The 21196-nt window shown below is 42.5% G+C and overlaps 1 long non-coding RNA gene across 1 annotated transcript in view; it reads right to left on the reverse strand.

Moving 5' to 3' along the window:
* LOC134358707 (uncharacterized) overlaps nt 1-21196 on the reverse strand; it is an 87785-nt gene that overhangs the window by 52085 nt on the left and 14504 nt on the right. Inside the window, exon 2 of the long non-coding RNA XR_010020927.1 lies at nt 20567-20649. This is a non-coding gene — a long non-coding RNA (uncharacterized LOC134358707). The remainder of the gene's footprint in view (nt 1-20566; nt 20650-21196) is intronic.

Consider the following 21196-nt stretch of genomic DNA (forward strand, 5'->3'; position numbering starts at 1 on the left):
CTGGAAATTCAAGCAACATACATCAAAGTTGCTGGTGAACGCAGCAGGCCAGGCAGCATCTATAGGAAGAGGCGCAGTCGACATTTCAGGCCGAGACCCTTCGTCAGGACTAACTGAAGGAAGAGTGAGTAAGGGATTTGAAAGCTGGAGGGGGAGGGGGAGATGCAAAATGATAGGAGAAGACAGGAGGGGGAGGGATGGAGCCGAGAGCTGGACAGGTGATAGGCAGAAGGGGATACGAGAGGATCATGGGACAGGAGGTCCGGGAAGAAAGACGGGGGGGGGAGTGACCCAGAGGATGGGCAAGAGGTATATTCAGAGGGACAGAGGGAGAAAAAGGAGAGTGAGAGAAAGAATGTGTGCATAAAAAAGAGTAACAGATGGGGTACGAGGGGGAGGTGGGGCCTAGCGGAAGTTAGAGAAGTCAATGTTCATGCCATCAGGTTGGAGGCTACCCATACGGAATATAAGGTGTTGTTCCTCCAACCTGAGTGTGGCTTCATCTTTACAGTAGAGGAGGCCGTGGATAGACATGTCAGAATGGGAATGGGAATGGGATGTGGAATTAAAATGTGTGGCCACTGGGAGATCCTGCTTTCTCTGGCGGACAGAGCGTAGATGTTCAGCAAAGCGGTCTCCCAGTCTGCGTCGGGTCTCACCAATATATAAAAGGCCACATCGGGAGCACCGGACGCAGTATATCACCCCAGTCGACTCACAGGTGAAGTGATGCCTCACCTGGAAGGACTGTTTGGGGCCCTGAATGGTGGTAAGGGAGGAAGTGTAAGGGCATGTGTAGCACTTGTTCCGCTTACACGGATAAGTGCCAGGAGGGAGATCAGTGGGGAAGGATGGGGGGGACGAATGGACAAGGGAGTTGTGTAGGGAGCGATCCCTGCGGAATGCAGAGAGAGGGGGGGAGGGAAAGATATGCTTAGTGGTGGGATCCCGTTGGAGGTGGCGGAAGTTACGGAGAAAACTAACAGTAATAACTAACTACCCAGCCCGATATCTCTCTTTTTTCACTGGCATGGTCTGTCTCAAAGTTATTATCAGTGAACCAGTCCACTATTTATTCAACTAACCATTTTAAAATTCAGAGATTTCGTAGATTTTAAAATAATACCAATTATGTATAAAGTAAAAAATGGACAACTACCACAAAGTATCCAAAGGTTGTTTAAAATAAGAGAAAGTCAACATGATTTGAGAGGAACATGTATATTTCAAAAACAAAGAATAAGAACAAATGTAAAAAATTATTGTATTTCAGTCAGGGGGTGAATCTATGGAACAGTTGAAGTGAGAATTTAAAAACATGCACCACACTTAAGTTAAAAAAAATTTTATGAACAAATATAAAATACATGATGTAAAATGAATGGGAGTAATGTAAATAAATGATACTTGGAATTGGATTTAGTGTTAAAAGATTATGAAATTTTTTGTTTTGATGTGATGATTGACACCAAATATGTTGTTGTATAAGTAAGAGGGGTAGGTGTAATAAGCTGTAACTTCAGCCTACACCCTTTCAGTCTGTTTTAAAGAATGTCTATGTTTTTGTTGTAATTTTGTCCTATGAAATCATTGTTATGACATCATCATTGAAAATGATGCTTTTTGTTATGTTTGTACTGACCGAAATAAATTTCATTCATTCATTCGTTCATTCATTCATTCTCAACGGAGAGGTTTTTCCTTGAGCCCACAACAGGGACTCCAATTCTGTTATAAGGATCTACCCCTTAGTAATAATGATCAGGGAGGCACAGAGAGAATCTGTAATTACCAACAAGTATCTTTATTGTCTCAATGGAAGAACACATGAATTTACATAACTGAATACCTGTGCACACCTATTAAGTTTTCCTTACCCTCCATGAACAGTCAAAGAATAGAAAAGATAATACCAGTAAAAATAAGTCTCTGCTGGCTATGTGTTCCTCATAGTCCCATTTCAAATCTCCACATAACGTGTCCGTGGTGCACTCCACATCCATGATAGTGGGTCTCTAGAGAGTCAATGCTGCCAGCATACGCAAAGCGTCTTACTCCTTTATTCCTTACCAATTCTAAAGTTGCATTTCATTGTTATTGGCTACAGATCATTTAACACCTTCTTATTGGCTCTAGTCCAAGTCAGCATCCATTTATTGCCTTTATTTTTGCAAGCAACAATTGGTAATTTATGGCTCTTTGTTCTCTTCCGTATCTAGCTTGAATCAGTCGGGCCAAGCACAGACTCCAATATTCACAAACCAGCATGTTATGTTATATCAAAAAACAGCTCACAGATAACTTCTTATTTGGAAATTATCTCTAGTCCAGCAGATTACCTGGAGCATCATTCTGTCTCCTTTAAAACATTAATCAAGCCAAGCAACTTCAGTTCACAAAATGGAGGACACAGAGCCATTTCACAAAATGAGTCTCCATCTCCTTTGACCTTACGGTAAGAACAAAGACAACTGGTCTGTCTGCTTCCACTGTTCTTGATTCATTCAAATTCACAGTTTAGTAGACTGCAGTTTTGTCTGGCCAATATCAGTGATACTTCATACTTACTGTGCTGGAAGCATTGTGTGTGAAAGCACAAGCCTTGTGCATTTCAACATGGACCACGGCATTTCCTCTGTACCACAAGTTGCACTAAACAAATCAGTTGGGCCACAGGCGATGAACATTTGGAGAGATTGGCAAGGATAAGGAGGATTGGAGGGGAAGTTAAGAGGATGGATGGGTATTTGGAGAGAGTATGCGTCTGTGGGGAGAGACATGATGGTCGGACAGGCGCACAGTTGAGGATAGTCAGTGTGAGGCTGAGTGCTTCAGTTTCAATCCTTTCTATTCCAGAGTTGGCAGCAAGAATTGAAAGGGGATGGTGGGGTTAACTGTGGATACAGTTAAGGGGGAAGGTGGAAGTGTCATAAGAAATAAATCCATAGGGGAGAACTTACATGGCGACATGGTGGAGCAGTGATTAGAACTGCTTCTTCATTCCTCCAGCAACCTGGATTCAAATCTGACCTCCGGTGCTTTCCGCGTTGAGTTTGTACGAATTCCCTGTGATTGCATGGGTTTCCCCAGGATTTCCTGGTTGCTACTCTGATTCCAAAGGTACGCTGGTTGCTAGATTAATTGGCTGCTATAAATTTCTGCTGATGTGCTGGTGAGTGGTAGAACCTGGGGAGAAAAAGTGGTGGGAGTTTACGATTAATGTAATATTAATGTAAAAGGATGGTTGATGGTTGACGTGGGTTCAACGATTCAATGTGTGAAGAGCCTGTTTGCATTCTGCATCTCTCTCTGACGCTATAATTGCCTGAAGAAAGAAAACCCCCTCATATTTTATCATTAATGACCAGTCAAGGCTACTGCCCCTTAACTAACACTGAAGCAAGGACTTCACTCTGTTGATACTTGTGTAAGATTTGTGCTATGCACAGTCTTTGTATGTTCAGGATAATTTTTTTTTAAAGAGTGTTCTGTAAACACGTGCTGCCTGGCCAATTCATGTTAATTTTTTAAAATCAATCTGCTGGAGGAACTCACTGGTTCAGGCAATATCTTTAGGGGAAAGGAGTCATTGGTGTTTCAGATTCCAGCACTCACATTTTCTTGTGTCTTTCTTTCTTGCAAACAAAAATTCTGAACTCCAGTGTTTTAGACTATATGATCATAGATCATATAGACATAGGAGCAGAATTAGGCCAATTGGCCCATCTGGTCTGCTCCACCATTGTATCATGGCTGATTTATTATCCCTCTCCAAAGTATTATTTTAAGAATATTTTTGACAAGAACCATTAGAGCATGGAAATTTGCATGCAGACCTGAGTCGGGACTCAAAGAATTGAATGGTTTGGCCCAGCACAGCTTAATGGTTGTTGAGGAATATGTAATGGTATCAAGAGGTTGTGAGGAGGACAGCTCTTTTCCTCTCCAGCATCCCCAAAGATCATTATTACAACATGACTGGAATAAAATATTTCTTCTTCAGCTTACAATAGACTGATCCACTGACCCTCTTAAATATCAATGGGCTTCCGACTAGAGATACAGCAAGAACACTATTATCTCTATTCCCTGATCTATGCTCACTGAAGTCAAGGTTCTCTATTAAAAGCACAGCTTATAATTTTGGACCTGAAGTTTCAGGTAGCACTCTACACAAAGGTCATATTTTTGAAATTGCAAATAACACAAAACCAGTGAGAAAAATAGCAGGAAGCTTGAAGAAGGAAAGTGGAGATCTTGCCCCATAGGAGTATACTCTGTACCATACCATGCTAAATTTTTCACACATCTCCCACAGCTTTGCGTTGGTTTTCCCTTTTACAGGTTTGCTTGTTTACTTTGTGGTCTTGGTGCATGGAAGTCAGCCATATCCAGTTCTAGAATCTTAGCTTAGTGATTGTCTCATGTTCCCCCTTTTCTTCTTTTAAAATCAAAACTACCCTGCCATTTTGATTGCAGTTTTATAAACAATCAGGCTTTTGTGTTGAGTGTTATTTGAAACTTCAGGTCCAAACTTATAAGCTATACTTTTAACAGAGAACTTTGACTTTAGTGAGCATAGAGCAGGGAACTGAGATAATAGTGTTCTTGCTATATCTCTAGACGGAATCCCATTGATATTTACGAGGCTCAGTAGATCGATCTATTCTAAGCTGAAGAAACACCGCTGCCTCTCTCCCAGATGAGCTAAATCTTTTTTACACTTGGTTCAATGTCACCGACACCAAGCCCCCGAAGCAGCCTGCACCTTGGTCATCTCTAAGGCTGAAGTATACAGGTGTTTCTAATGAGTGGACAGTCACAAGACTGCAGGACCGGATGGCATCCCAGGTCGGGAACTCAGGATGTGTGCAGCACAACTGGCAGCTGTGTTTACAGACATTTTTAGTTTCTCTTTCTCCCAGTGTTGAGTGCCCTCCTGCTTCAAATTATCCACCATTGTCCATGTACCTAAAGAGACCAAGGTAACATGTCTGAACAACTGTTGTCCTGTTGCACTCACCTCAATAATAATCAAATGCTTTGAAAGGTTGGTCAAGGACCATATTTGCAGCACTCTACCACCCACACTGGACCCCCTACAATTCATCTACCGACACAACCGATCGACAGATGACGCAGTAGCCACCGCTCTGTACGCCTGGAGAGGAGGGATGCTTATGTGAGGATGCTGTTCTTGGGCTACAGTTCAGCATTCAACACCATAATTCCTTCCAGGCTTGACCAGAAGCTCAGAGACCCCAGCCTTCACCCTGCCTTGTGCAGTTGGATCCCAGACTTCTTCTCAGATTGCCGGCAGGTGGTAAGAGTGGGCTCCTCACCTCTGCCTCTCTGACCCTCAGCACAGCTGCCCCCCCCCCACAAGGGATGTGTCCTCCTTTACTCTCTGTATACCTGTGTCTGCATCGCCACCCACGGCTCCAATCTGCTAATTAAATTTGCAGATGATATTACATTGATTGGCCTTATTTCAAATAATAATGTGACAGCCTACAGAGAAGAAGTCAGCACCCTGACACAGTGGTGTCAAGAAAACAACTTCTTCCTCAATGTTGCAAAAACAAAGAATTTGGTTGTGGATTACAGGAGGAATGGAGACAGGCTAACTCCCATTGATATCAATGGATCTGAGAGGGTGAACAGCTTCAAGTTCTTCAGTCTACACATCACCGAGGACCTCATTTGGTCTATACATTTTTACATACCCCGTAACTGGGTTGCCAAACTAGCAGAAATGGAACACTCGTTGGATTACTAAGAACTAATAAAGTTTTATTAAAGAAATAAGTAATACAGTACACTAATCGTAAGGATATAAATGTAACAGGTTAGCAATGATAATACACACATATACACAGAACTAGGGTAATAGGAATCAACCAAGCTCTATCGCAGTCTAGGGGTAAAATGATCAGTTTTAAGTGAAGCAGAGTTCAGTTCAGTTTAGTGCAATTCGCAGTAATCGCTGCTGTTGTACCTTTGGGGGGGGGGGGAAGAGAGAGAGAGAGACAGAGAGAGAGAGAGAGAGAGAGAGAGAGACAGAGACAGAGACAGAGACAGAGACAGAGACAGAGACAGAGACAGAGAGAGAGAGACAGAGAGAGAGAGAGAGAGAGAGAGATGCAGTTGGTTTCAGGCAGACCTTTTGATGTCTTCGCAGTTGGTTTCGGGCAGACCTTTTGATGTCTTCTAATCCCGCTGTGGTCACCGACTGTGAATCCTCCGTTCCGGATACGATCATTCTTCTGCGGTGAACCTGGCACCTAGCCAAGGGCAGACACACACCCCAGGTTCCCACCGATCGTATCTTTACACCCTATGAGCCACTAATCGGTTACCGCGAACCGGTCCTCCAAACTCCCACCACTTGTGGGGGTACACTGCTCTTTCCAGGGTCTCATGGCGTGTCTCGTGCCTTAGCAAACCTGCTCCTTTTATCCCCCTGCTGGGGTATCACCTGTCCATCAAACTTCAAACAGTTCAGGTTCAAAGCAACCGGTCTGTCAATATCTGAATTGTGTTTCTTTCCCGTTAGTCTCTCCCTTCTCTCTCATTAGCATTTTGAATGTTTCTCCATTGTCTTCCGTTATCTCTCTCATTAGCATCATCCGTCCGGTGGCTCTGCTTGGCGTCACACATGACAACATACAGGCTGTGTGGTGAAAAAAGCACAACAGTACCTCTTTCACCTCAGACGGTTGAAGAAGTTCGACATGAGCCCCTAAATCCTTTCTACAGGGGCACAATTGAGAGCAACATGACTGCCTGTATCACTGCCTGGTATGGGAACTGTACTTCCCTCAGTCGCAGGGCTCTGCAGAGAATGGTGCAGACAGCCCAGTGAATCTGTAGATGTGAACTTCCCACTGTTCAAAAGATTTACAATGACAGGTGCCTAAAAGGGTCCAAAGGATCATTGGGGACCCGAGTCACCCCAACCACAAACTGTTCCAGCTGTTACCATCTGGGAAACAGTCCGGCAAAATAAAAGCCAGGACCAGCAGGCTCCAGAACAGCTTCTTCTACCAGGCCATCAGACTGATTAATTCACGCTGTCAGAATTGTATTTCTAAGCTATATTGACTGTTCTGTCGTATATTTTATTGTACATACTATTCATTACAAATTACTATAATTTGCACATTGCACAGTCAGATGGAGACACCAAGTAAAGATTTTACCTCCTCACATATGTGAAGGATGCAAGAAATAAAGTCAATTCAATTCAATTCAGTACAATGAATCACCAGGATTGGTCTGGATGTTGTAGCACTGGGACAGTGGTGAAGCATTGCTTTTGTTTTGAGAATGTTTGGTCAGCATCATTTATCCAATAGAATCTTTCAGAGGTCTTACTGGTGAGTGCAATTACGGCAGCCGTGATAGAACTGAAATTCCGGATGAAGCAGCAATAGAAGTTCGCAAACCCCATGAAGCACCTCACCTGTTTGACTGTAGATAATTTAGGCCACTCCGTAACCACCTAAAATTTATTCGGGTCCATCTGAGCATTGTGGGGGTAGTATAGAGCCAAAAAACGACACCTGGTCTCCATGGGCCTCACACTTTTCTGGCTTTGGTGTACAGGTTACTCTGGAGGACCCGTCTGAGAATCCTCCAGACATGCTGGACATGTTCTTGATGAGAGTGTGAATAGATTAGAATGTCATCCAAGTACACAAACATGAACTGATTCAACGTGTCCCTGAGCACATTGTTAATTAAGGCCTGAGAAACAGTGGGGGTGTTAGCCAGATGAAGGGGCATCACAAGATACTCATAGTGGTCTGCAGAAGTATTGAGAGTCTTCCATTCATCCCCTTCTCTGATACCAACCAGATTATAAGCATTGTGCACATCATTCTTGGAAAATGTGGTTGCTCCCTGGAGGTGTTTAAATGCAGAAGAAAGCAGGGGAGGTGAACCTTCATGGTTCTTCATGTTGATATTGTTTAAGGGCCGATAATTAATGCAGGGACTGAGCTTGCTATCATTCTTGCTCACAAAAAAGAAGCCTGCTCCTGCTAGTGAGGTTGACAGATGGATAAGCCCCGAGGACAATGCTTCCTAGATGTACTCTTCCATGGTCATCTTTTCTGGATAAGAGAAAGAAAAGAGCCAGACCTGGGGAAGACTAGTACTGGGTAAGAGGTCAATAGCACAACCATATGACCGCTGTGGAGGCAAAGAAGCAGCCTTCTTTTTACTGAAGACCTCAAGAAGATTGACATAGTCAGCTGGAAACCCAGATAAGTCCACATCCTTAGATGACACGGAAGGGGATTCACAGAACAGAGCTTGAGCTGGACCCAGACAGATAGTCAAGCATACCAGTCTGCACTCCTGGAGTGCTTTAATGGACCAATCAATCCATGAGTTATGTCAGGATAACCAGGGGAGACCAAGCACCAGCGATAGTTCAGGTGAATCAACCAGATAGGAGGAACGTTATTCCCTGTAGTTGTACTTGAGCACAATTTGGAGGGGTTTGGCAGAAAGATGCATCAGGCTGGTGCCCAAAGGCCAACCATCTGGAACCTAGACTTTGATCTTTTCTCTTAACTCCCCATCTTTGAGCCAGAGAGATATCCATGAAATTCCTGGCTGCACCAGAGTCGATAAATGTCTTAAGTTCATGGGTCCAAGACACCAAGACAAGCAAGCTTGGAGCATCACCAGATTAAGGGAAACCGATTGCAGGGTGAACCAACCTGTTAGGACTTCCCTCCCTGCTGATGGGATCCTCTTTTCTTGGATGCTTGGGACATGATGTCCGGAAATGTCCTGGATCACCATAATAGAGGCAAGAACCTGTTTTCCTGCACCAATCCCATTCCTCCTGAGTTAGGTGCATGCATCCCACTTGTAGAGGCTCCTCCATAAACTGGGGGCTTGGTGATGGTGATCAGACGGTGAGCAGGAAATTTAAGACATTCTTAACCTGTGCCACTCAGTTACCCGGTCATCAACTCAAATAGCCTGATTAATCAGGTTATTCTGACTGTCCTGGTCATCAGGAACAGCAATCTCGTGCCAGGCCCCTGCATTCAGCCCACTCCAGACGGTAGTGATGAGGGATCACTCATTCCATACTGTCTCTAGCTCAAGCATGCAGAATTTGACTGCATAGGCCCTCACTATCCCTCTGCCTTGTTGCAGGTCTAGAGGTCAGTGGGCAGCCACCTTACATCTTACTAGAAGGCCAATATCTCTTCTTAACCGGCAACAAAATGTCATAACAATTGGGCTTTGGGGTACCCTTGCTCACATAGAGTGCTGAACAGGCTGAGTAGAGGTCCATCAAGGAGGTTTACCATGTATATCAGTTTTTGCACACCGTCACCAAACTGACCAAGCCGGGGTTGGAAAGTCAACTCACTGAATAATGATATTCCTGCAGCCACCGAGGTCACCAGAGTATCTGGCCAGTGGGGAAATACTCAGTTTTTATATTGATACGTGAGTCAGTTCTCGCCCAGATGCGGGAATGGGAGCATTAGTGGCAGAGGTTGGCAAGACAGCAGGAAAGGAGGTCCTGTGAGATGCTGGGAGAGATACTGATGGGGTTGGAGGCTGCTGAATTGTGTTGGTGAGAACACTAATGGCTGTCAGATGATGCTGGCTGTCCACTAGTTTGTGGACTGCCACTGTAAGAGTGGAAATCACAGACACCTGATTTTGACTGTCTGCTGTGAGCTGCTGAACTGTTGCTTCAAGGGATGATACCTGTTCCTCCAGATGGGACTGGGCTAGTCGACACGAGATTATCTGCCGCATTGCTTCAGTAACTTCTCCCAGAGCAGATTAAATCATCAGTTACCTGTCCCCGTCCTGACCAATGAATATCAGGGCCAGAGTCAGCTGTTCTCTCTCTGTTGGGTCTATTCTTCTGGTCGACACTTGCTGTCCGAATGTCCAAATATGGCGCAAGGAGAGGGGAGAGGGGGAGAGAGAGAGGGGGGAGGGAGAGGGAGGGGGAGGGAGGGGGAGGGGGAGGGAGGGGGAGGGAGGGGGAGGGAGGGGGAGGGAGGGGGAGGGAGGGGGAGGGAGGGGGAGGGAGGGGGAGGGAGGGGGAGGGAGGGGGAGGGAGGGGGAGGGAGGGGGAGGGAGGGGGAGGGAGGGGGAGGGAGAGGGAGGGAGAGAGAGAGGGAGGGAGAGAGAGAGGGAGGGAGAGAGAGAGGGAGGGAGAGAGAGAGGGAGGGAGAGAGAGAGGGAGGGAGAGAGAGAGGGGGGGGGAGAGAGAGGGAGGGAGAGAGAGGGAGGGAGAGAGAGGGAGGGAGAGAGAGGGAGGGAGAGACTGAAGCAGGTCGATAGTTCACTTGCTTTAATGTGAACTTTGCAGAATTTTAACGGAAAGGAAAACAATAAGTGCTAGGCCAACAGGGCCGTTAACTAAAACTCTGAAACTGAAAGTAAAATGCCAACACTGTGGCTAAAAGCAATATGTCAATGCAAAATGAACAGGGCTCATTTCCAACATGTCAAATTTGTACTCCTCTTTCTCAGGCAAGGACGAAAGGAAGCAGGGAGTGTAACGTTACTGTGCTTTGCTCAAGTCTCAACAAGACTACTACGAAAATGAGGGAGTTAATTACTGCCATAATAAAACAGTAATTAGCTGGAATGTGCATATTCATGAGCAATTGTCAAACCTGTTGTGCAGTCCTCCTGCAGGGGCACACAGACCCTGCAACAGAGTCCGTGGTTGTGACATTCGCACCTCACTTAAAGTAAAATCAAAATTAAGACACATTCACCTGGGATTCCATCTTTTTCTTGAAATTAGTTTTTTTTTGAGTTACAAAACGTAACAGTGACAACAAGGAAGTATTAAACAAACCTGAGATAACTACCTACCTGTTGAAGTGCAGCAAGACATTCGAGTTTTTAAAAAAGTAGTGAGAAACAAAGGCAAAAATAAAGCAGAAAGTGGACAAATTAATGGGTTCATAAAGAGTGAGTACCTTGTGATAATAATCATAAATTTTAAAACAGCAACAATAGCTGGCTACACCAGAAAAATAGACTCATTCGATTGCATAGGAGATAACTGGCTGCTGTATATGGAATGAATTGAGCAGTATTTTGAAGTAAATGAAATAACCAATGAGAAGAGAGTACCAGTTTTGCTGAGATTATTGGGGATAAAGCCATATAGCTGGCTTAGAAGTTTGACTGCTCCAACCAAACCAGCCAAAATTATCTTTGCTGATATTGTGAAAGTAATGCAGGACCATTTAGAACCAAACTCATTGCTGACTGCAGAATGCTTTAGGTTTTAATAAGTGGAATCAAAAGGAGGGGGACTCAATTTCAGTTTGGCTGGACTGAAGAAGTTGTCTGAGCATTGTCAGTTTGACGATGTGCTTAATAATGCACTGAGAGATTGATTAGTTTGTGAAGTCCTACAAGAAAGCATTCAATAATGGCCCCAACTTACATTTAAAACAATTGAAATCGCTGTATCAATGGAAACAGCAGACAGAGACACAATTTAGTTGCAGAGAGATATGAAAGTGAGTGTAAACAAAATTGCAACATTTGAACAGAAACTTGCCTGGCCAGACAATTTGTGTTAAAGTTGTGGCAGGGGTTCAGATATAGCAGACCAATGCAGAACATACAACAAAGTAGGACACATGCAAAGAGCATATCAGGCAGACAAAAATAAATGGAATTCAAAGGGAAGCAAAAAAGATAAAAAATCAAGTGGCAGTTCCAGAAAGAACACTAATTTGCATGCTGTTCATAAAAAATCTGGTAAAGATGAGATGACACAGGATTGGGTAGATTTGAGACTTATAATGTGAAAACTAACAAGAGACAAGCAATATGCCTCACTCCAGAAGTGAACAGCAAATTAAAATAGATTTAGACACTGATGCAGCTATTTCAGTCTTTCCACAAAATGAGTTTGAAATGCATTTTCAAAGGTAGTGAACTGAAGCTTACAGCTATCCAGTTAAGAATTTATACTGGAGAAATAATAACTCCTGTGGGAATAATATTTGTAACAGTGAAACACAATATAACACACCTTGGGCTTATATGTGGTAAAAGCAGGGTGGGGGACAGCATTCTGGGGACATGAGTGGCTGACACAACTACAACTGGATAGAGATTCATCTGCTGTTTGCATACCACATCCCCTGTAATACAGTCAACTGAAAGTGAATTTAAAAAGGTACTGGGTGATGTTACAGCAGTGTTCAAGGATGGCATTGGCAAACTGAAACATGTCAACGGTAATGGTGTCAACGGTGTGGAAGATGTCCTGCCTCGTCCCTGTGTTGAAGACGCCATGCCCCAGCAGCCTCAATGACTACAGACCGGTGGCATTGACCTCCCACATCATGAAGACTCTGGAGAGACTTGTTCTGGAGCTGCTCCGGCCTATGGTCAGGCCACACTTAGATCCCCTCCAGTTCACCTACCAGCCCCGACTAGGAGTTGAGAATGCCATCGTCTACCTGCTGAACCATGTCTATGCCCACCTGGACAAGCCAGCAAGCACTGTGAGGGTCATGTTTTTTGACTTCTCCAGTGTGTTCAACACCATCCGCCCTGCTCTGTTGGGGGAGAAGCTGACAGCGATGCAGGTGGATGCTTTCCTGGTGTCATAGATTCTTGATTACCTGACTGGCAGGCCACAGTACGTGTGCTTGCAACACTGGGTATCCGACAGAGTGATCATCAGCACTGGGACTCCACAGGGGACTGTCTTGTCTCTCTTTCTCTTCACCATTTACACCTTGGACTTCAACTACTGCACAGAGTCTTGTCATCTTCAGAAGTTTTCTGATGACTCTGCCACAATTGGATGCATCAGCAAGGGAGATGAGGCTGAGTACAGGGCTATGGTAGGAAACTTTGTCACATGGTGTGAGCAGAATTATCTGCAGCTTAATGTGAAAAAGACTAAGGAGCTGGTGGTAGACCTGAAGAGAGCTAAGGTACCGGTGACCCCTGTTTCCATCCAGGGGGTCAGTGTGGTCATGGTGGAAGATTACAGATCTCTGGGGATACGAATTGACAATAAACTGGACTGGTCAAAGAACACCGAGGCTGTCTACAAGAAGGGTCAGAGCCGTCTCTATTTCCTGAGGAGACTGAGGTCCTCTAACATCTGCCGGACGATGCTGAGGATGTTCTACGAGTCTGTGGTGGCCAGTGCTATCATGTTTGCTGTTGTGAGCTGGGGCAGCAGGCTGAGGGTAGCAGACACCAACAGAATCAACAATCTCATTCATCAGGCCAGTGATGTTGTGGGGATGGAACTGACTCTCTCACGGTGGTGTCTGAAAAGAGGATGCTGTCCAAGTTGCATGCCATCTTGGACAATGTCTCCCATCCACTACATAATGTACTGGTTGGGCACAGGAGTACATTCAGCCAGAGACCCATTCCACCGAGATGCAACACAGAGCATCATAGGAAGTCATTCCTGTCTGTGGCCATCAAACTTTACAACTCCTCCCTTGGAGGGTCAGACACCCTGAGCCAATAGGCTGGTCTTGGATTTATTTCATAATTTACTGGCATAATTTACATATTACTATTTAACTATTTATGGTTTTATTACCATTTAATTATCTATGGTGCAACTGTAACGAAAACCAATTTCCCCCGGGATCAATAAAGTATGACTAGGACTATCACTATGACTATAAAATACTGGTAACTGAAAATGACACACCCAAGTCTGCAAAGCCCATTCATGTCCTTATTCCATCCATGATCAAGTAGCCAGTGAACTAGATCCGAGAAAGGCTGAAAGATTTTTTTCCCAAGATTGAGTGGAGTTCGTGGGCAACACCAGTGGTCCCAGTAGTAAAGAAGAATGGTCTGTCAGGATCTGCGGTGATTTTAAGGTCACTATCAACCCACTACTGAGGTTAGATCAATACCCTGTGTCCAGGATAGAGGAATCTTTGGAAACCTTTCTGGGGGGGGATCACTTCAACAAAGTGGACTTACCTACAGATAGAGATGGAAGAACAGTCCAAAGTGTTTCTCTCCATAAACACTCACAAGGGCCTTATAGCTGTAATAGGCTTATTTTTGGAGTACCATCTCTACCTGTACTCTGGCAGAAAGCCATAGATCAAGTGGTTCAAGGCTGTCCAGGCACTCAGTGTTACCTGGATGACATCATACCAGTAAAAATGACAGCAAGCATCTCCAAAATGCCAAGACAGTGTTAAAAAGATTAGAGGATTATGAGCTCAGAACACGATGCAACAAGTGTGAATTCTTTAAACTGTCATTTATTGTGGTCGCACCATCAAAGCACAAGGATTACACAAGTGTCCTGAGAAACTTCAAGCAGTATTTGATGCCTCAAGCCAAAAGACTTGTCACAGTTATGGTCTTTTTTAGGATTTCAGGACACTTGATTCATTTCCCAGGATACTGCTTGACCTGCTGAGTTCCACCAGCATTTTGTGTGTGTTACTTTGAAAATGCCTTCTGATCAAGGATGACTTGATTTAACTCTAGTTACAATAAAGAGAAAATGTTTCCTCATGATATTTCTCAATGTGGTGACTATCACACACCAGATACCACATGATCTTGGCAGAACAAGCTCTTGGGCGAAGGACAAGGACATGCCCTGGTAATTGAAGACTAGGCTCTGTGGTACAGATATTGTTTCTGTGTCCATGCATGTACACAAGTATGCATGTGAAGAAAAACTGTTATTTGATCACACACCAAACACAAAGAAACAGATACAAGATCCTATTCATGCACTTTACTTCAGTCCAATTCCATCAGAACTCCCTTATACTCAATCTCCACCCTCCCTCACTTTCCTCTCTCTCAGACATCCGTTCTCTAACTATCACTCTCCCCATCACATTTTCGCTCTACTTCAGCACTTCCCCCAATTCATCTAAATGTGTTTATTTGTGCGGCTGTTAACTAAAATCTTCCTTGTTTTTGGGTCCGAAGATAAAAAATGTAATGACAGCTGATAAACTTCAGCAAGGCAGGCTGAAGCCCTTCACCAATCCTCAATCACTAATTTTGATAAAGATCCGAATATGTTCTTTAGCCAGTTATAAGGGATGACTAAACTCAATTCTGACTGAGAGGTTTTCAGTCCCTTTAAGGAGTAAGACCTTTATCTTTATTCATTTTGCACCTTCCTTCAGACATATAAATGATACCCTACTTCTACCCTAGTACATCCCTATTATTTTATAAAGTTTTATCACTTTTGTTGAGAAATCTAAATCAGCAATCACAGTTTTCACATAATGATATTGGTGTTATGCTTTCAGCAAATGGCAAAATGAGGCATAGAATTGTTAAAAATGAACTATTTGATTATGAGCCAAGAAAAGTTCTTCTAATCTTTATCTGGATCATTAGTAAAGTTAGACAGAAGTACAATATGCATTTCTGGAAATTATTTCTCAAAACATAACAATATATTAGAAAAGATTCAAGAGATGAATGACGAAGATGATTAAGTGCTGAAGATAAACTCTTAGAATTAGTGCTCATTTTACTGGATATAACGAGAAGGAGGACTTGTGATCCAGCTTCTGTAAGTGCTGATAGGAATGAATATTGTTAATTCAAGTAGATCATTCACTTTGCAAAGTGTAGGCAAAACCCGGCAGCTTTGTTTCAAGACAGCATCAAAATCACAGAGGATGAAGTTCAATTTCCCATAGGTGATAGATTCTCCATGACAGCAAATTGTATATTGAAAAACATTATTCCAAAAATATTGGATAAATACTTAAGAACAGAATTGAATCTTTAAAGTCACACAGAAGATAAAATACATTTAGTGTATGCTGGTATTGTTTAATTTCATATTGCTCCGTTTGTGGACCTGCCAGTCATTAGAGTTGGCTCTCCAGCTCTGTATAATACTTATCAAACTCTTTCTGCCTCCTCCTGGTTCTCCCCAGATCTTGTGAACTACCTCTGATTCTCTTTGCCTCTCTTTTTCTCACTCTCTCTCTTTGTCCCTCTTGATTCTTTCTGTCTCTCTGTTTTCCTCTGGTCCTCCCTCTCACTCTCAGAATTTAAAGCTTTCAAGGATTCTTTTTGCCTCCAGTTTTATATAGATGTTAGGCTGTGAAAATAAAAATAGAAACCAGAGAAGTCAGATTATAGGAACATTTACACCATGATTTGTGTACTATTTTTCATCTCTATCTTTCCTCCTCCAATCTCCTCCCTCCCACTGATATCTCTCCCCAAAACCAGAATTGACTTTGCAAAGTGTAGGCAAAACCCGGCAGCTTTGTTTCAAGACAGCATCAAAATCACAGAGGATGAAGTTCAATTTCCCATAGGTGATAGATTCTCCATGACAACTTCCTTCAGGCAATAATTGCTTCTGCACTGTCTACTCCCTCCATGCAAACACAGCGCTAGAAATCTTACCATCCAGCAACCTCTGCCCAACCCAGAAGCACATCTACCAAGATTACTTAGTGGTCCATCACCGAACCATGATCCACCTCACACTGAAGTCCATCCCCAAATCAAGTTTTCAAATCTCTTCCCACTGATCAAGGTCTCTGACTGGGATCTTTTCCCCCATTTGTGATCACCCTCCCACACACACTCTCTTCCTGAAACTAATCTGTTTCTGATTTCAACCTCACTCCTGATTGCAATCACTCTTCCCAGTACATATTGCCTGACTCTAGTTGCCTTCGTAAAGATGATGAACCACTTTCTGGAACTTCTGCTGCTCGTGTTGGAAAAATTCTACCAGGGGTTAGAGAATTTGGACCTTGCAGCAGCTAAGGAAAGATAATCCATTTCAGACTCAGGAATATCTGGAGATTAATGAGGACATGCACTTGTGGTTGTTTTCACAAGCCTGGTGCTCTTTTTATCTGGAGGTAGAGGTCATGAGTTTGGGAGGTACTGATAGATGAGTAACTGCAGTATATTTTATAGTCAATATGCCTGTGTTGCTTTCTCATTCTCTCTCAACTTTTACTCCTCATCCTACCTCTTCCCCAATCACTGCCGACCCATTCCAAGAGATCACCCATGTGATCTCTTCCTTAAATTGTGAGCTCTGCATTGAACATGATCTTCCTTAATGGCCATGACATCCTTACCATTAATCATTGGCTATGTCAATCAACCTGTGTATTGGGTGGCAAGTTACTACAAGTAAAATCTGGGCATGCATTACATTCCATTTGTATAGGATGTCCAGGACACCAAACTGTTGAGTTTGCCATCCAGAGCTCCTTTCACATTACTCAATTTTCCATTTAGTCAGTGAATCAAGGAGTTTGTTGCTCAAATCTGATCTGTCACGGATCTGAATATTGGCCTGCATTACCCCATATCCAACCTACTGCTATATTCAGTGACTCACTCACAATATTTCATGTAATATCTGATGAAGATTAATTTGTTATTCTCAAAAGCACATACTTAAATGCTGAAATTTCAATATAACATGTTGTCATACGCCCAATATATTCCCCTGTCCTTTTTGTTCATTCATTTCTTTCATATTTTTCTGTGAAGGATACCATTTATACATAAGGCAGGGATGCTCCAGTGCTCCTGGCAAGGCCTATTTTCTTTCTTTATCTGTCTCACTGGTAGGGAGAGGGACTTTCTCAGATGTTTGTGTAGATTCAGCATGTCATTTAAAACTCTGAATAACTTTCATAGATGCATGGTGGAGAGTATACTGATTGGTTGCATCATAGCCTGGTAGTAACACCATTGCCCATGAATGAAAAAGCCTACAAGAAGCAATGGATACAGCCTAGTCCTCTGCAGGTAAAGTCCTCCTCACCACTGAAGAGCAGTGTCACGGGAAAGCAGCATCCATTAAGCAATCCCACCAAAGAAGCCATACTTTCTTCTCACTTTTGCCACCAGGGAAGAGGTAGAGTAGCTTCAGGACCCACTCTACCAAGTACAGGAACAGTTAATACTTCTCAGCCATCAGGTTCTTGGAACTAGAGGGGACAAATTCACTCAACTTCACTCACCCCAACACTTAGCTGTTCCTACAGGCTATTACCTCACTACCAAGGACTCTTCATCTCATGTTCTCAATATTTATTGCTTATTTATTTAATATTATTCTTTTGTTGTTTTTTGATCTTTGCACAGTTTGCTATGTTCTACACATTGGTTGTTTATCCATCTTGTTATGTGCACTTTTTCATTGATTCTATTGTGTGTCTTTGTACTTAGTGTGAATACTGCTGAGAAGATGAATCTCAGGTGATATATACGTACTTTGATAATAACATTACTTTGAAAATCTCAGTGAGATCAATAGAAATACCTGTATGTTGCACAAAGCCAAAAATCCACTATTTGTGGTTTTAATCAAAACATTGCTTAATGTACAATATACTCACTGTGGCCAGTTTATCTGGTATAGGAGATCGCTAATAAAGTGGCTACTAAGTGTATTTCTATATGATCATGGTCTTCTGCTGTTGTAGCCCATCCACTTCAAGGTTCGATTATTGTATATTCAGAAATGCTATCTTTCTGATGAAATGTCATTAACCAGAAATGCCTCCCTGAAAACAGGTACCATGGCGTAACAAGTAAGGCAACCATTTCATAAATACTATATGCTGTGTACTACTTTCAACATACCAAATTTCAAACAAGGACTGGGCTTTCAGCAGCTATAATGCACGAGTACAAATCTCCTATTGTTACTTAAATTTCTGTGTCCTTCATAGTTGCCTGTCACAGCCTTTACTTTAGCAAAGGGTGTTTAAAAATTGAAAGGGATATAAAGTTTGAAAAATGCATTTTGGATTTTATTTCCAGGTTCACTTCCCCCACCCGCAACTTTATTGATTTATGTCCCTTCAAATTTTATACACACATTTCCTTCTCTTGTCCTAAATGTTCTCTTCAAATCTGAGTTGGTACCTAACATTCTGAAGTGTAATGTTAGAACTACATTAAAATATTGAAAGCTTCCAGCATACCCACCTATTAAAACTAGCCTAATTACAGGACAATTTACAATGACTAATTAACCTACTAACCAGTATGCCTTTGGATGGTGGGGGCAAACTGGAGCATGCTGAGGAAACCCATGTACTCATAAGGGAAACGTACAAACTGCTTACTGATGGCCCCAGAATTGAACTCTGAACTCTTACGGCCTGAGGTATAATAGTGTCACACAGACTGCTACACTACCATGGTACCCATGGTAATGTGAGAATTCCTGCTCACGTAAGATCTACCGGCCACACAATGGAAAGTCTGGGATAATTTCCATTTACACTTCCTGATGTGAAATGCATTGGTTGGGATGAAGGTCAGATCTTCAGGAAACTTCTGACTTCCATTATTGCTACTAAACCAGGAACACAGACTGGTAAATAATATCCCTTGGACGAATGTTTTCCAGATGTTGGTTTATAAAATTCTGCTCCTTGCAGCAAACTAATCAGAAACTGTTGGTCCTCAAACCTGCACTTTGATCCAAATGCATTTAGGATCATGGAGGCATGGAAGGATGCAGAATGGAAACCAGACCTTCTGTCCATGAAGACCACACTGATCATCAACTAACTATTTAAACTAATCCCACATTAATTCATTTTGTTTGTAATTGTGCTTGTTACTTCTGTTGTTCACCTTTCAGTGTTTCTGATAATATAAACAATAAATCTGTGGCTGAGAAAATTAGGACTCGGAGCTTAAAAGGAGTTGTAAGTCTACTAGTCGGCCTCTGAATAATATGATGTGGTTAACCCAGTCATGACCCAGATCAAAAATGTAATGATCACAGATACAGCTTGTTCATCTCAAGACCTTGTTTCTCAGAAAATACTAGGAATACTCAAGAGGAAAGTCAACAGCCATAGAAAAAGAAGAGTAAACATTTCTGGTTAATGACATTTCATCAGAAAGATAGAAATCAAACATGTTCACAATTTCTGAGAAGGGAGAAAGGTGGAGAGAGTTGGATGAATGACACAAGTGGTGGTTATGCCATCTGAGAGAGGGAGATGAAGCCTTTAATAGCGGCATATTATCATCCATGTCTGGAGCAGGTGTAAATAGCAGGAAATGCATGAGAACAAATGAAAAATATTGGAACAGAGGGATAAAAAATACTATACATGTTGGAAATCAGTAACAAAAGAGGATGTTGGAAATAATCAGTGGGTCAGATAGTAACCACAGAGAGAGCAAATCTGAGTTAACATTACAAGCTGATGATATTTCAACAGAATGGCTCATGCTGGAAGAAACCAAAACAGTTAGTTATTGAAAATCATTGAATATAATGTTTAATCATGAGGGCTGTAACATGCTTGGTCAGAATATAAGATGCTGTTTTGTGAGTCTATATTCAGTTTGGTTGGAACCAAGCCAGAAAGTTCAGAGTTAGTACTTCTGACATTTTCACTTTAATTGCTGGCAATTCAATTAATCCTTTGGGTGACTTTAAAAAGGCACAGGGCATCATTTTCTCTACACCTGGAAATCAATCAACATGTAGGTGGTATCCACAAGAGCAGATAGTTCTGGGGTTTTTGTCACCCACCTTCTAGTCTCTTTGACGTCTTTCATGTTGGAAGCACATCATCCTCTCCCACCTGGGTGATGTTCCAAGTCAGAAGTGAGTGCCTTAAAGACCAAAATCAAGACAGTGATTCCTTATGACCATTATATGTATAATTAACAATCTATTAGCATGCACTTAAGGTGCCTAGACAAGTAATATTATTTCCCTGTAAATGTTATCAGAAATAGGAGGAGAATTCAAGGAGTATTAAGTTCCAGAGTGGAATGCAGCACCAGCTGCTCACATTTCTAGCTGGGATTCCATGGATCCTTTATTGAAGGAAATTTCCATTACGCACCAATGGACAACTGAAGTACATGCAGCTCCCCTTCCCCTCCAGAGATGCCCCCCCAATCTAATATTACATTTTTCCAGTTCATTATCACTAAGTTGAAAGGTGAGCTGCTATCCAATACCCACGAATAGATAAGATGAGAAAGTAGTGCAGATTTATGAAATTCATGTCTCTCTACTAAAGATAGAAACTTCAAACATTTAGAACCATTATGCAATCACAAAGCACAATGGAAATGCTGAGCACTCTGCAGTCGTATATCTGTGCAATATTCTGATGAAAGGCCATTGACTAATGAACAACTGTATTCATCT

This window comes from Mobula hypostoma, chromosome 19 (assembly GCF_963921235.1).
Source record: "Mobula hypostoma chromosome 19, sMobHyp1.1, whole genome shotgun sequence".
Classification (NCBI taxonomy): domain Eukaryota; kingdom Metazoa; phylum Chordata; class Chondrichthyes; order Myliobatiformes; family Myliobatidae; genus Mobula; species Mobula hypostoma.